The sequence below is a fragment of the Felis catus genome, chromosome B1, assembly GCF_018350175.1.
Source record: "Felis catus isolate Fca126 chromosome B1, F.catus_Fca126_mat1.0, whole genome shotgun sequence".
In the NCBI taxonomy this organism is placed as follows: domain Eukaryota; kingdom Metazoa; phylum Chordata; class Mammalia; order Carnivora; family Felidae; genus Felis; species Felis catus.
In genome coordinates, this window is record NC_058371.1 from 92,023,877 (window position 1) to 92,040,939 (window position 17,063).

A 17,063-nucleotide genomic window follows, 5' to 3' on the forward strand; every position below is an offset into this window, starting at 1 on the left:
TATCTCGGTCATATCACACTGCCCGTCAACCACATCACCAAATGTTTTCCTAATCTTACTTCTTCTTTTTATTCTGTTTGAAATGTTCTTTGTATGGGTTCATTATTCTTAATTATAATTTAAGACTTACCACTCTTATATAGATTTTCCTGATCATGGCATAGAAATGTGTGCTTACCTCCTCTATACTCTTATATTACTTAGATGCAGTATCTTAGGAAAAAGTTGTATGTCTATGTTCATCATTACCCTGAGGATTTCTTGAAGACAAACTGTACAGCCCATTTTAATTGAAAATAGTGCACTAAATAGAATGCACATGGATGAAGGAGTAAAAGAATGGCCTGGTTCAATAAGAAAACATGAAATTACTTGGGTATGTATCAACAGTCAGTTTTAAAATTGCACATAAATTGGTTACAAATATATCTACTTATTTTGGGTACATGGTGTGATAGAAAATATCACAAATACTTATTACTAGATATGTGTTCCTTTTATTGAATACTCCCTTTATACAATATATTTTATTAGATCTCTGTGTAGTGAATCAGCCAAAAGTAATGTGACGATGTGCTTATGCTGGAAGAATTATTTGATAAAAGATATAACATATAAGAGAAACTGATAGAGTGAAGAACACATTTTTTAAATATCAAAATTAAAAGGAACATAGAGAAATTCAAATTAATGGAAGGATTCAATACAAAAAGCAACATAACATCAGTCTATGTCAACAAGAGTCATTAATATAAAGTTATTTTCATCTAGGCTGTTTCTAAAATGATAAAATGAAATTTATCATTTGAAAAACAATGACATAAACAACAATTTCTTTCTGACTGGGGATATTGTTTTCAAATTGTTTCTGATTAACCATGGTGGGATCGTTTGAACCGACCAAAACAATCAATTCATTTGACAAGACCTATGAGCACCATACAGTATTGGGAATGCATTCTGATATTCTCAAAATGTAAAAGGATATAATAGTGTCGCAAGGCCTTGAGATGAGTTGTTTCCTGTTTAACATTTTTATGTGCTGTGTCCTGCAAAAACATAAAATAATTTATCAAGAAAAAGTGGCAGTGATATATTACACTCAGGGACCACCAGTGTCTTTCAATAATATTTTTTTTCCTTTTTTGAGAATTATGACTGAGTTGTTATTGCATCAAATTTATTGCATTGCATAAAGTTAATGTTTGAGTTTTAATAAGTGGCAGAGTATTGGATGATTATTTTTTTCGAAGTCTCAGGCAGATCTTATCACTTTCCTTCCTTTCTCTCTATTCTCTCTTCCTTTGCTCCCTCCTCCTTCCTTCCATGACTCATTTCACCAAATACATACTGAATATATAATTTAGTATGCTGTTGGATAGTTATATGAGTGAAATAGATAACACAGTCCTGCTTTGGTTAGTTTATAATATGGTGAAAGATAACGCATAAATATAAATAGCATAAAATAAAGATTTAAAAATAAAATAAATTTAAAACTTAAAATAAGATAAAAGTCATATGGGTGGTTTCATAGCAAAGGACACAGGACAAAAATATTTAAATTGCTATCAATTTCTGAGAATGGAGAGATCAACGAAGAATTAAACAGCCAGGAAAGTCTACGGGGTGCCTGGGTGGGTCAGTCAGTTAAGCGTCAGACTTTGGCTCAGGGCATGATCTCACAGTCTGTGAGTTCAAGCCCCATGCCAGGCTCTGTGCCAAGAGCTCAGAGCCTGGAGACTGCTTCAAATTCTGCATCTACCTCTCTCTCTGCCCCTTCCCCATTCACGCTCTGTCTCTCTCTCTCTCAAAAATAAAATAAAAACATTAAAAAATTTTAAATAGTCAAGAAAGTCTTCGTGAATGATGTAAGAATTGTAAAGACACTTGAATAATCATGGTTTCTGTATGAAAAGAAAGTATATCAGATAAAAAGCAGTTTAGGTATATGTAATCTTAATACAGTGATATTAGGGATTAATAAAGAGGGCTTTACTAAAATTCCTTCATTAGACTGCAGCGATAATTCAAGTATAAAGTGACAGTAGACTTTCTGTAGAGATTAAAAAAAAAAAGTCAGATTATTCACGATAAGTAAATTAATGAAAGGCAACAGGTTTAAATAATTTTGGCTTATGGGTGAGGGCAAAAGTGTCCAATAAAAGTTTTCTTTTCTTTTGTAAGTGAATCAAATCAATTAAGTTTTGAAGAAAGGAAGACAAACTTTATATTTCAGTTGAAAATAAGATATGTTACAGAAGAATAAAGTAAATAAGAGACCAAGGGTTTTCTTTGTGATTGTTATGTATATTTTAAAATAGTTCAATAAAATACAGAGTCTAAAATAGCATTCAAAATGGGTATTCCAAAGAAGAAATTAAAGAAAGATTAATCCAGTAAAATATCCCTGCCTAGTATAAAGTCATTTTCCTATTTCATGACATTTTAAAGTTTTATTTAATTACATCTAAGACTTTGAAACTATGTTTCCTAATTTGGCCTGTCATGTTTTGATGTGCTCTAAATCTATTTGTATGTCCCATTGCCTAAAATATCTAGCACTTAAGTTAACCTAAGTTAACTGATCCCTAACATATGCTTAATTGGAGTTGTAGTGTCTAATGTGCTATTGCTTTGGTATTACTGCTTGCAGTTCAATTTTTCTTAACGTTTATTTAATTATTTTGAGACAGATACAGAGAGAATGAGTGGGAGAGAGGCAGAGAGAAAGGGAGGGAGAGAATTCCAAACATTCCTGCAGAGCCTGATGCAGGGCTCAAACTCACAAAATGTGAGATCATGACCTGAGCTAAAATCAAGAGTTAGACACTTAACCTACTGAGCCACCCAGGCACACCAACTTGCAATTCAATTAAGTTTATTGGTCATTTAAGTTAATCTCAAAATGAAAAAAATATATATATCACAACAGAAACCAATTTCTTTTTTTTTTAATTTTTTTTCAACGTTTATTTATTTTTGGGACAGAGAGAGGCAGAGCATGAACGGGGGGGGGGGGGCAGAGAGAGAGGGAGACACAGAATCGGAAACAGGCTCCAGGCTCTGAGCCATCAGCCCAGAGCCTGACGCGGGGCTCGAACTCACGGACCGCGAGATAGTGACCTGGCTGAAGTCGGAGGCTTAACCGACTGCGCCACCCAGGCACCCCAGAAACCAATTTCTAATATATAGAATATACTTCACAACAGTGATTAAGGCAGATTTCTAAAAGCTCAGAGCAGAATCACAATTGTGAGGAAATTGATGTTCTACTTAGGAAACTAGAGAAGCAAAAACCAGGAACATGTGTATGATCATACACTGTAACTATATACATCTGTAATTATTTTAATCTTCTCTTTAAATATTCATTTGGAAAATTTCGATATAGTTGTCTTTTGTGATCCGCTGATAATATATGCTTATGAATGAGGTATATATCCCAAAATGTATCTTTTCAAAATTTCTTTTTTTAATGTTTACTTATTTATTTTTGAGAGAGAGAGAGTATAAGTGTGAATGAGTGGAGGAGAGGCAGAGAGAGACAGAGAGAGACAGAGAGAGACAGAGAGAGAATCCCAAGCAAGCTCTGTGCTATGAGTGTGGAGCCAGATGTGGGTGTCAATCCCACAAACCCTGAAATCGTGTCCCCAGCTGAAATCAAGAGTTGGAGACTCAACTGACTGAGCCACCCAGGCTCCCCCTATCTCAGATTTTCAAAGTGATTTCAGACAGAAGAATTCTACCTACAGTAAATATATTTGTGACAAAGAAATTTGTCTTAGTTATTTGAATAGTTATTCCCAAGATTCAGATTCCTTTTCCAAACTATTTCTGTGAAAATTGCTTAATAATATATTATACATCATTCTTTCCTATAAAGCCTAATATTTTTGAAGGAGATCATCCAAATAAATCCAAACTCAATAATAAAATCCATCCAAAATCCATTGTACCTGTTATTGGTTGTCCAAAAATGTTGTGTTGATAATTCATTAAAATATTGCACTTTGTCCTTCTTTTCATCATATGTTCAGTGAATTTAGTTGGTTTTTGTAGCATAATGAATACCTGTTTTTTTCTATATGCATTTTATGTAATGTAAACATTTCACAAACTTTGCTATTGTGCATTAACCTGCAGCTACACTTGACGTCCACTAAGTAAAACACTTGATGCTAAATTTCAAGAGACATAGTGATCTTTTTTTCACAAATCTTCTCTTAGCTTCCTTTAATAAAGTCATATTCAGTATTTTTATGAAAAAATATAAAAAGTATTCTACCATATGTTTTTGATATCCAAATATTTTCCATTACTTGAAAAGGTAAAATTTTTTAATTTAAATATATACAGATAAAATAGCAGTAATTGGCTGAGACTTTTAAGCAATTTTAAACTCATTTAATCATACTATATTCTATATATCCTCATTAGAAAGGTACTCAATAAAAACAATTATCAATATAATATTCCATCTATGACTTACAACTTAATACCTAATCAGAAGTTGGAGTGTTGATTTTCTAAACAACAATAAAAATGAAACATTTCATTATTACTTACAAAACTAATTTTTTCTCTGAAATGAATACTCTATTGTATTATTAATACAAAAATCGGTATTAAGATTTTTGACACTGAAATATAAGGCTTACTCCTGCTCCCACTCCAAGTCCCAAGTCCCTATCATGCTCTTAGAAAACTGGTAGCCAATGGGGTGCCTGGGTGGATCAGTTGGTTGAGCTTCCAACTTCCGCTCAGGTCATGATCTCACAGTTTGTAAGTTCAAGCCCCGCGTTGGGCTCTGTGCTGACAGCTCAGAGCCTGGAGCCTGCTTCGGATTCTGTCTCCTCTCTGCCCCTCCCCACTTCTGCTCTGTCTCTCTGTCTCTCAAAAATAAATAAATGTAAATAAGAAACAAACAAAAAAAAAGCTGGTAGCCAAGCAGATATTTTTTTTTAATTTATTTTTTCAACGTTTATTTACTTTTGGGACAGAGAGAGACAGAGCATGAAGGGGGAGGGGCAGAGAGAGAGGGAGACACAGAATCGGAAACAGGCTCCAGGCTCCGAGCCATCAGCCCAGAGCCTGACGCGGGGCTCGAACTCACGGACCGCGAGATCGTGACCTGGCTGAAGTCGGACGCTTAACTGACTGCGCCACCCAGGCGCCCCGCCAAGCAGATATTTATCCCAATATGATTAGATGATTTTTTTCTCTGAAGAAATTGTCAAAGGGAAAAAAAAAATTTAAAACTGATGTTTAGAAATCTCCAAATAAAATCTCACTCCATGTTGGGTCCTCTTTTATGGACCAAATATTTATGTTGCCCCCAAATTTATATGTAAAAACCCCAACCCCCTGGATGGCTATATTCAGAGATGAGGAAGTAATTAAGGTTGAATAAAATAAAGGTGGGTCTTTATCCAATAGAATTAGTATCATTATAAAAAAAAAAGACACCAGAGAGAGCTCTTTCTCTCTCTCCACAAGTGTGCAGTGGGGAGAGGCCATGTGAGGACATAGCAAAAAGGAAGCCACCTGCAAGTGTAGAAGAAAGTTTACACCAGAAATCAAATCAGTAAAATCTTGATCTTGAACTTGCACCTTCCAGAACTCTGAGAAAATACATTTCTGTCATTTGAGCCATCCAGTTTATTGGAGCTTTTTATGGCAGCCTGAGCTGCCTAATATATCCATTCTCTAAAGGTATGCTACCCTGTTTGAGAATCCATGGTACATGGGAAAAGAAAACAAAAAACAAAAACAAAGTAACAAAAAAATACATCTGTGTGTGTGTGTTGTTTTTTTTTTTTTTTAGGCATCCTCTTTATTTATTTATTTTATTTATTTTTGAGACAGAGAGAGACAAAGCATGAATGGGGGAGGGTCAGAGAGAGGGAGACACAGAATCTGAAACAAGCTCCAGGCTCTGAGCTGTCAGCACAGAGCTCTACGGGGGCTTGAACTCACGGACCGCGAGATCATGACCCAAGCCGAAGTCGGACACAACCGACTGAGCCACCCAGGCGCCCCTAGGCATCCTCTTTAAATGCAAATCAGGATTCACCAGCCATGTGAAAGATCCTCTGAAATGAAAGACACTAAAGGAACCTATAAAAATAATGTTACAGAAAGAGAGCAATGTAGGGGACAAAAATGAAAACATAATATAAAAATTAAATAATAATTGCTATCTTCAGAGAGATAAAAAGATGAGATATAAATGGTACAATACGAAACATGCAACAAATAAGAGAAATGCACTTGGAACTTAAAAAAACATAATAAAATTAATGTAAAAATGGAAAGATTGAAAGGTAAATTTCAGGTGACACCCAAGGTAAAACAAAAAGATAAACATCTAAAAATTAGAAAAACTATGTAAGAATGTTTGAGAATGATCATCTGAGTAATAGGCACAAGAAGTAGAAAAAGTAGAAGGAAGGAGAAGGGGATGTGGAGGGGGAAGGAAGAGAAAACCCTCAAAATTGGAGAGGAGAAAATTACATTAGGAGTAATAAAAGAAAATTTCCAAAATTAAGAGAGAAGCCTTTACACAACAAATTACAAATTTGTATGCAGCTTCCTGAATGGCTAATAAAAAATAAGCCATCGCTTCATGAAATTTTCAACACCCTTGAGTAGACTGCAGAGTATAAACAGAGAGAAAGCAAGAGAGAGAGAGAGAGATCCTACACAAATGTATCAAGCATCAAAATCCCATTAACTTTCATATAACTAAGACAACTGAGACAGTGCGTTAATTCCCTCATTCTTCTGAGGAAAAATGATTCCTAAAATAGTATTCTAATTCCAACCAAAATGTCATTTGAGAAACGGAAAAATTAATCTTTGAAGTGATTACTTTCAAAATATTTACCTGTTTTGCATGCTTTCTTGGGAAACACAGGAAGGTATTTTTGATCAAACTAAGAGAATGAACTAAGAAAAAGGAGAATAGGGAGTTTAAGAAACAGGTCAATGGCAGAGGAGAGGCAGACATATTTCTTGGTATGACAGTGAGAGAAAATGGACCAACGTCATTTCCATGGCAAGTGTGGTAGTCCACACTTGAGTAGAGAAAGGGTGGGTTCCAGGAGAGTTATATATAATGGTGAGCTGGTGAATGTTGGTCAACCAAAATTCAAGAAAAATAAAGAAAAGCCCCATCTTGTAGCATTTGCTAATTTTTCTGTTGTAAATACTCCTACCAGGGTTGAAAACGTGACATGACTGACCACTGATTTGGGAAGAGATTCACACAATCAATTCTCAAGAACTAGTTCACAACAGCTTCAGTACACTGCTTGTATTCACAGAAAAAATAATGCTGAGCAAATAATTTATCTTGTGTCCTGGATAGTTAAATAAAGTGTTTTATATTCCATCAGACTATTTGAAAATTAATTAATTATGGACATATAGGAAACTAAACAAAAGGGAAAATAGGGCAGCTGCAATCTCCAGGAAGGCCAACAAATATATTAACCCAAGGGAGGAAATGAAATATAGTTATTGATTTAAACAAAAACTGTGATGATTGTGTAAGTAGGAATGCAAAAAGAAAGTTAAGACTGAAGAATGTAAATATTTTAAATCTTTATCTTTCTAGTCAAAAATCAATGGATAATACCTAAAATAAAAAATAATGGAGATATTTAAAAACATAAAAAGGCATTATAAGAAACAGCCCAAATAATTAGAAGTAGTCAACTCTAGGGAATAAAAGGCAGGATAAGAAACGTGTTTCTCTCTTATAATCCTGTGGTGCGGTTTGTTTGAGCTTTTAATGTACGTATATATATGATGAAATTAAACTTAAATTTAAAATTGGATAAACACCACTCTATCTTGTGTTTTAAAAATATGATTCTGCTCTGTGTTAAATAATGTTCTTTCACTTCAAAGTATTAATCCAGTTCGTTTTAATGTATAAAAATATGGAATCAAGAATTTAATAGAGGTGGCCATGTTCCTTAATACTAGTGAAATGATACTGTCTAATACATTCCCAATATGATGCTAATACTATTCAGACTTTCTCTGCAGTGCTTTTGTAACATCTGGCCCTGTCTGTTCCAACTGTTACTGATCTGTAGCTGGGGAAACAGTCTCCAGTTGAATGGCCAATGCTAATTTTGCCTTTCTGCCTTCTCTTGACTCCTGCTCTCACTCTTTTTCCTTTCAATGGGTAGGTAGAGTTCTTCTAGATTTCTAGCTATTTTCTACTCTGTTTTTTTAAGAAGGAAATTTATAAATTGTCTCTCAATGTCATTCTTATTTGGGCTCTTTGGCAATTTATCCAGTATAATTCCTTTAATTGGCATTTGAAACTCATTTTTTGCTAGTTTCCTGATCCAGCACATTATATATATATATATATATATATATATATATATATATATATATATATAATTTTTAATGTTTATTTTTGAGAGAGAGAGGGAGAGTGTGTGAGTGGGGGTGGGGTAAGGGCAGAGAAGGACTGAGACAGAATCTGAAGCAGGCTCCAGTCTCTGAACTGTCAGCACAGAGCTGGCCTCAGGGCTCGAATCCATGAACTGTGAGATCATGACCTGGGCCTAATTTGGAGGCTTAACCCGACTGAGTCACCCAGGTACCCCTGTTTTTTAATATTTCTTTGTACATTTCAATTAGTAACTGAGGATAGTTTTGGGAATGAAGGGACAGTTATTCTATCATAATTTCTGTTGCTTTTACATTGGTTCATAATGAAATAGAAAAACCAACAAATTAAAAAAATAATAAAATAAAATATTCAAATAAAAATCTCTTGTCTCTACAAGCCATATATTATAATAATGTGAATTAATTTGTGACTAAATTAGAACCATATTTTAGCACCCTAGTCTATAGTAGACAAGAAATGTTGGCTTATATTTTGATACAGTAAAAATTGTGTCTCAAGAAAACCTGCAACAATAAAGCAAAATCACTTGATAGTCTTTCTTTCCTATAATTTTACTTGTGTACAACTTTATTGCCCTTTTTGATATTGACTGTGTGCCATAGATAACATTATCTTTTATTTATACTCAATTTATTCCATAATTCTTATGATTTTACATATTTTCATTTATTTATGAGCAAATTGTATTTTTCCTTTTTAAGAAAGTCATTTTCAATGCCATATTTCGTTAATATGTTCATCTAATCTCCTAATATTTTAATCATATGTTATTTTGTTAGTAATATATAGGTTAAACATTTGACATAACATTTTATATTTGAAAGTTCCAGGGAAATTTTTTTTACATAAATTGTTAAATATTCAGCAAAATTCATCTTTAAAAAATACTGATATCATAGAAGTTAAGTTGATTTATTCATTTATCAACAAACATCACTCAAGTAGCTCCAATATGCCTATATCATTCCAGGAATTTGCAATAGAGTCGCGAATGAAATAGGTAAAGGCCTTATTCTTAGTAAGCTCACAGTTAATACTGTATTGATAAAACGTATGTATCATATTTGGGTTGCATTAATGTACCTTAAATTATTTTTCCCATTTATCCCAGTTAAAAAAAAATAGTTGATTTGTAATTCTGTGAGGTCTCACTAATTATAAAGCTTTGTTTGTAGCTCAATGCTAAGAACTACTCAACCTGTCTAATATTAATTATCACTTGAGGTAATATAATTCAGACATGTTTACTTTTCAGTATGTGACAATTGACATTGGTTTTAGTGTTCTAGTTAACTCAGAGGACATTTATTATATATTTTACCTCATTGGATGAATCCCAGTTATGTCTCATACACATAATGTAAAAGAAAGTTTAACCCAGGGGGATTTTTTTTAATTACTTTAGCCTCCTACACAGTGTGACCAATGGCATTCTGCAATAACTATATTTTTTTTAATCCTGGACCTCAATTATAAAAAAGAACATTTGAAAAATTCAAGATTTATATTTGCCATAGATATTATTCAAGATTTTCAGAAAATAACTCAGGGATTTCAAGGAAGTTCTAACTTTGTTATTGTTACATAGCACAATGGTTTACTGCGTGATGCACAAATTTGGCTAAATTTATCTAGAACTATGTATTTTGCCAAAATAATGACATGATATCTGAGCAGCTGTCTATGTTCTATAGGGAACTTTTCCCTGTGGACGTAAATTGTTGCTTCATATTATATGTAACATATAAATAAATGTAATAGGAGTAACAATGACTTAGTAGCCAGCAGAACACAAAAAGGTGCTAGATCTGATATCAGAATTATAGTTCCACTGACCTTGCCCAGTAACTCAGCTTGAGTTGTCATAGTATTTATGGAATGAGATGCCTGGTTAAAAAATCTCTGAAGTAATCATGATTGACTCTAAGAGTCTAAGATTGTATATTACAGATAGACCTGGATATACTTATGACTAAAGCATTAGGAGTATAATCTGAAATAGCAATGTCTCTTCAAAGATTTTAATTAAAGTATCAAAAGTTATAGTTGTCAGAACTGAACTTCTCTATGCCTTGGGAGCAATATAATGTTATAGGTAAAAGAAAATATCTCTGGAATTAGATGTTTATTTATTAGCTAGCACAATCCGGCTGATGTCAATAACTACATCATAGGGTTGCTGTATTGTTTGAGTGAGTTAATATATGCAGAGGCCATTGAACTATACCTGGCACACAATAAGCACGAATAAATGCTAGCTCAGGTTTTTATTTCCACCAACATCGTTGTTAAATAAAGCTTCAGAAAGTCCTTGCAAAATTGTACATTTTTTAGACATTTAATGTATTCTCACAACTGACAGATTACAACTCTGTTAACCATGAGGTAGAATCTGCCTTCTTATCTACAAAAATATTGTTTACTTATTTACAATAATTGAAATAAGAATATGTGATAGCTTTGTTACATGGAACGTTTTTCCTGAGTAATAAGTTTGCTTTATAATTGTTACTATCAATTGTTACTATAATTGTATATACTATACTCATATATATGCAGATTCACATACCAAAACTCTGAATGATTCCAGGTCTTTAAGATGTGTGGACTTTTCTGTATTCTTATCATACTTCTATAAAACTTGTGCTCAAAAACTGTTCTTTTCTTACTAAAATGCAGTATAAACTCAACATTAATAGAAATTGTAAAGCCCTGATGGAAAGCAGGTATAGCAGTAAGAGGTAGAGAAGATTATTCCTTTCATAGAACAAAATAAATTGAGTTTTGTATATGTTAATTCTCAAGTGAAAAATGTCAGTGGCAGTGAAATTTGCATGCCATTACCTCAGCCTTCAGATAGTGAAATCTCTGGAGAATTATATATTTAAGTGCTTTCTTGCAGGGCTACATTCTATGTGGCAATCCCGGAGGGCCATTCACTTTTCTTAAGTACATGCGCTTCATTTTCATGGTAGAACATCCTGTGAAAAATGCTCATGTGGAAATAGAATGGATATACGTATAACATGTGGTAGAGATATGAATATAGTTAGCCCTGGTTCTGAGTTATTTATGTACATGTCCTAAAAAGACTTTTCTCAGGAAAAAATTGTGTGGATTTTTATGTGAGTTTTTAACCATACCGATTCTTATATTTATGTAACTGTGTTGAAGGAAAATATCTTGTTAATGTAGGTTTATATAGAATATATATAGCTATGTAGGTTTATATGTTATTAACAGATAATAGACCATAAAACAGAATATATAATATAGCATATTATATACATAATATTTAATGCTGTAATGGGCATATTAAATTCAGAAATATGATACACACACCCACAACCTACATACCCCTATAATAATTAATGTCTAAAAGAAGGAAATCATGATATGTCTTGAAATATTAAGGTTTTATTACTTAAAACTCGTTAAAATCTAAGATACTAATGTTCTATTGTACTTTGTACATCATTCTGTCAAGTGACTATCATGCAGTCAGCTCACAAGAATGATGAGAGAAATAGAAATGTTCTTTTTCATAAGATATGTATTATATCATTAATTCTACACCACAGGTGTTATATATATATATATATCAACTCTTTTCAGTAGAATAGAAGCTATAGGTGCTTTTATTTTTGTAGGTGCCTTTTGGTAAAGATATAAATTCGAACAAAGTTATACAAATTAGAGTAACAAATTGGTTAATTGCTTTGGTTTTGCTCTAATATTAATCCATCCAATTCACATCAGATAATTCTATTTTTTCCCAAACAATATTATCTGTCTAATGTTAATTTTCCTAAAGCAGTTCAACTAAGAGTGTAATAGCTAGATACACAGTTTCACAGGGAAGCTAAATACAATTTTACACTTGTGTGATATCTTTATGTACACAAAATCATTTAATATTATCATGTCTACTTACAGCAATGCTGGCATGAATATCTGTCGGGCGAAAAGTGAACTTATATGGTGAAGCTATTGTAAAAAGTATGACTACGTAGAGGATGGAGACACTTATTTTCCTGGAAAATTCTTTTCCTAATTGGTAACCAAAAAGCACATAGTATTCAGATGAAGTTAGATTTTTATTCTTCAAGGACCATGCACTAGCAATTTGACCTTGATCAAGTAGACATTGTTCCCAATGTCAGTTTTGCCACTGACTACCCATGTGCCTTGATGTTTAGAAACTGAGTTTCTTCAACAAAAAGTGAATAAAATATATAACTTTAATTATTGTAGAGATTGTGAATTATAATAAAATATTTAGCTCACTATGATGTATTTAACAATAATTATAAATCTTATTATCTCTCTTGAAGTTATCTAAGGGTATACATGATGAATAGTATATACATAGCTTTCACTAATACATCTTTTAAGAATCATCATGTCAGAGAGTGGAAAAAAGGAAAAAAAATATAGTTCCAATTTCATGTGTTTATGTAGATAATAGTATGTTAGGAAAAACAGACAACAAATATGTAAAGAAACCAATAATTATATACTTTGAACAAATGTTAAGTACTGTGGATGTAACAAGCAAGACTCCTGATGGACATAAATTAGAGTGGGCAATAGCTTTTGATCAGATCATCAAGACTTTTCTAAGTTATTAACATTGAAGTAGTTATAAAGACAGAAAGCCACCCATGCAAAAAAAAAAAAAAAAAAAGACAATATTTTGGCCAGAATATAGAGAAATTGGAACCCTCATGCACTATTGGAGGGAAAGTAAAATAGTGTAGACACTATAGAAAATAGTATAGTGATTCCTCAAAAAGCTAAAATAGAATTACCATGTGGTCCAGAAATTCCACTTCTAGGTATCCAAAAGAATATCCAAAAGTATTAAAAGTAGGAACTGCAGGAAATGTTTGCATACCCATGTTCATGGAAGCATTATTCAGAAAAGTCAAAAAATGGAATCAATCCAATTGATCATGGATGATGAATGGATAAACAAAATATGGTATATACATACAATGAAATATCATCCAGCCTTTAAGAAAGAGGGAAATTCTGGTACATGCTACAACATGGATGAACCTGGAAGACATTATGCGAATTATAATAATTCAGTCACAAGATAAGATAAATACTCTATGATTCCATTTGTATGAAGCATTTAGGGTAGTCAAATTCATGGAAACAGAAAGAAGTGTGGTCGCCAGGACTGGAAGCATGGGGAGATGAGAACTTGTTCTTTAATGGGAATAGAATTTAAGTCTTACAACATGAAAAAGTTCTGAAGATCTGTTTCCTAAAATTGTGTGAATTATACCTTTAAAAATGGTTTAGGTGCTAAATTTTATGTGTGTATTTTACCATAGCTTTAAGAAAAAGCATCATGATGATCATGTTTAAAACAGAACAGCATTAGTCAATATGTAGAAGGGTTGGATGAAAACAAAATAACTTAGTATTTTCTAGAAACTAACATCCTGAAGTTTAAGGAGCTTGAATTGTTAAAGATTGTCCAAGGTTTTGTGGGCCATTGTTAAGAGTTTTAATGTCATGTAATGTAAAATAAGAATGTATTGAAGTATTTCAGATCAAGCAACAACTTGAAAAGATGTCATTTGTTTCTTACTGGCATCTTAACTAGCACAAACTAGTGCTAGATATTTGAAGATGGTCTATTTTTTTTGATATGCAAATATTAAGTATCAAGTGTAGAACTGCAGAAAATACATCATGAGTTTAATGAAAATAAGGATAATCTCCATTGGCTATATTTATAGGGTTTAAAAGGAGACCAAATAGATCTATCTATACCTATATCTATATCATCCATATCTATATTTACCTATATCAATATCTATGAATCTATATATCTATATTTATCTATACATCTGTATATGTATATATCTTCACATATCTCCTCATCACCACCATCCCTCACTCTATTCTAGGGCAGGCTTTGTTAGGAGTCTTAGGAACAAAGATGTTTATAAAGATGAATAAAATTTGGGAGTAAGTAAGAAAAAGAAGGCAAAGGAATGCATAGAATGAGGGCAGAGAGGAGGAAGAGAGTAATATCATATAGCAACAAAGCAGGAAGCAGAATACTTAGGGAAATTTGGTGAGGATAGTAAACAGCCTTTTCAGGAAAAGTATGTTTAATTTTCACTTTTACATTGTTTGCATTTCTTCTTGGTAAATGTTCTCCAGTTTCTTAAATCTTCAGTTAATCTGCCACATGCACCAATGGCTTGTGTAAGTGTTTCAGAGAATGAAATCAAGGATTGGGTTGGGTTCCTTGCCTGGTTCAATGAGCTACTAAGAAAATATAACAGCCAGATGAGTGAGATATATTTTAGGAAGGGAGTTCATCAAAAGCTTAAACTTCCAACTGCAGAGAATGAAACCCATCAGGAAGTTACAACACTTTCATGAAAAGCACCGGATTGTTCACATGGTGAGGGTCCCTGAGTCAATCTATATCTCAGAGGACGGTGTGACTTAAGCTGACATCTGAATTTAAAATAAATGTGAATACAAATTAAGTCTTGAGTACTTCCTGAAGTTTTATTTTTGCATTAGCTTATGGACCTTTCAAGAGCACATGTATTTAGTTCACCAGTGTTTACTCAGGGTTTGTGTCCAACAATATTTGTTCAATAAATAACAATACCAATACCAGTGTATTCCCAAATAATGCCACTTTCTCCATGGCCTTCTCCATTTGAAAACATTTATTTTTTTAATGTTTATTTATCTATTTTGAGAGAGAGCGAGAGCACACGTGCAAGCTGGACAGGGATAGAGAGAAGAGAAAATCCCAAGCAGAATCCCACGACCCTGGGATCATGGCCCGACCGGGAATCAATAGTACACGCAATAGACTGAGCCACCCCAGGCGCCCCAACATTTGAAAACATTTATTAATGAAATTTGCACCCACTACAACATCCCACTTCAAAATCATACCCTGTGGGAAGAGATGCTGTTTATTATTCTCATGATAAAATCACACAGCTTCAACTCCTCTCCACCTTACAAGTTTTTCAGGTACCTTATCCTTCTCATTCATCCAGATTTCGTATCTCCTCTACCCAGAATTTTATTTCCTTAATAATTGCTTCTCCTAAATCATCATCTAAATTCTCCTTATTATTGTGTTTTTCTACTGCTTTCCATAAGAACATGTATGAAAGCATCCGTTAAATAAGTGATAAACAAGATGTCTCTGAATTTTGTTAAGTTTTTTGGCTATATCCTTACTCTGGCCCTTTATTATCAAATGTTTTGATAGAAAATACTACCTAACAATCATCTTCTAAATATTTTGTATAAACTGCTTATGTTTTATACCTCATTATTTCAGTAAAGAGCATTAAAATAACCCAGTAGATAGTCTTCTTTTTTTTTTAATGTTTATTTATTTTTGAAGGAGAGAGAGACAGAGTGTAAGTGGGGGAGGGGCAGAGAGAGAGGGAGACACAGAATCCAAAGCAGGGTCCAGGCTCCAGACTCTGAGCTGTCAGCACAGAGCCCGATGCCGGGCTCGAACTCACAAATCAGAAGATCATGACCCGAGCCAAAGTCAGATGCTCAACCGACTCAGCCACCCAGGTGCCCCATAACTCAGTGCATAGGCTTTCAACAATGGACCTCAATCACCATAGAAAGTCCAACAATATTCAAAATGTTTTCATAAGAGGTTATTAATGTACTTTACATTTGATTAAATATGTCTACTTAGTAGAGTTTCTGTGAAAATCTATTGTATAACTATCGAACTCTGCTCATCCTCATTCCAGTCAACTGGCACATCATTAATAAAAGATACCTTGACATTTATAGTACTGGTGTAAGCTCAGGTAAGTTTTGCTCTGACTTTTTCTCATCTAAACCGGTTAAACTATATCTACTTTATAAGGTTTTAAATGAAGTTCTATATACAAATCATCATGCATGGAACTGATAGTCAATGCATATTTTTATCAATTCATTGATTCAATTTGTTTCTCAATTTAAGCCTCAGACTGTAACCTTTTCCTTTTCACAAATTTCTCTTTTCAGGAAATTTAAAAAAACATGTTTTAGATTTAGAAATAGGCGAAGGAGTCTGAAACCCATAGGTAGATGGTAATTTTCAGAACAGAAACATTTGGGAGGATGTTTAAGGATATCTTTTATATACATAGTTTCCAAACTGCAGTAGAGAAGCCCTGATATATTATTTAGATGTAATGGAAAAGACTCACTTAAGTAGTTTAAAACAATTAAGTAGGAGAGGCTCACTCTAAGGATGTTGCTGATTTATAGATTGAAGGCAACGGGACGCTGAGACAGAAATATTGCAACCTAGGGCCTCTTTAGAATAAGGCATCTCAGAGTGTCTCAGCTGCAGTATTTTGTCGCTCTTCCCCCTAGTGGCTGCCATGACAATTACATGATTGGTCTGACTAGCACAACAGCCTAAAGGTTACAGTTACGTGCTGGTTTCCTTAGGGCCCACACTGATCCGTACCTGTATTGTTTTAGAAGCAGAGCATGAATGCCTTTGGGCTAAAACAATTGCTAAAAATCAGTGTACGATGTTGGAGAAGGTAAGAACTATATTACATTAATTGTGGTACACAATTCACAGAAGAAATGAGAG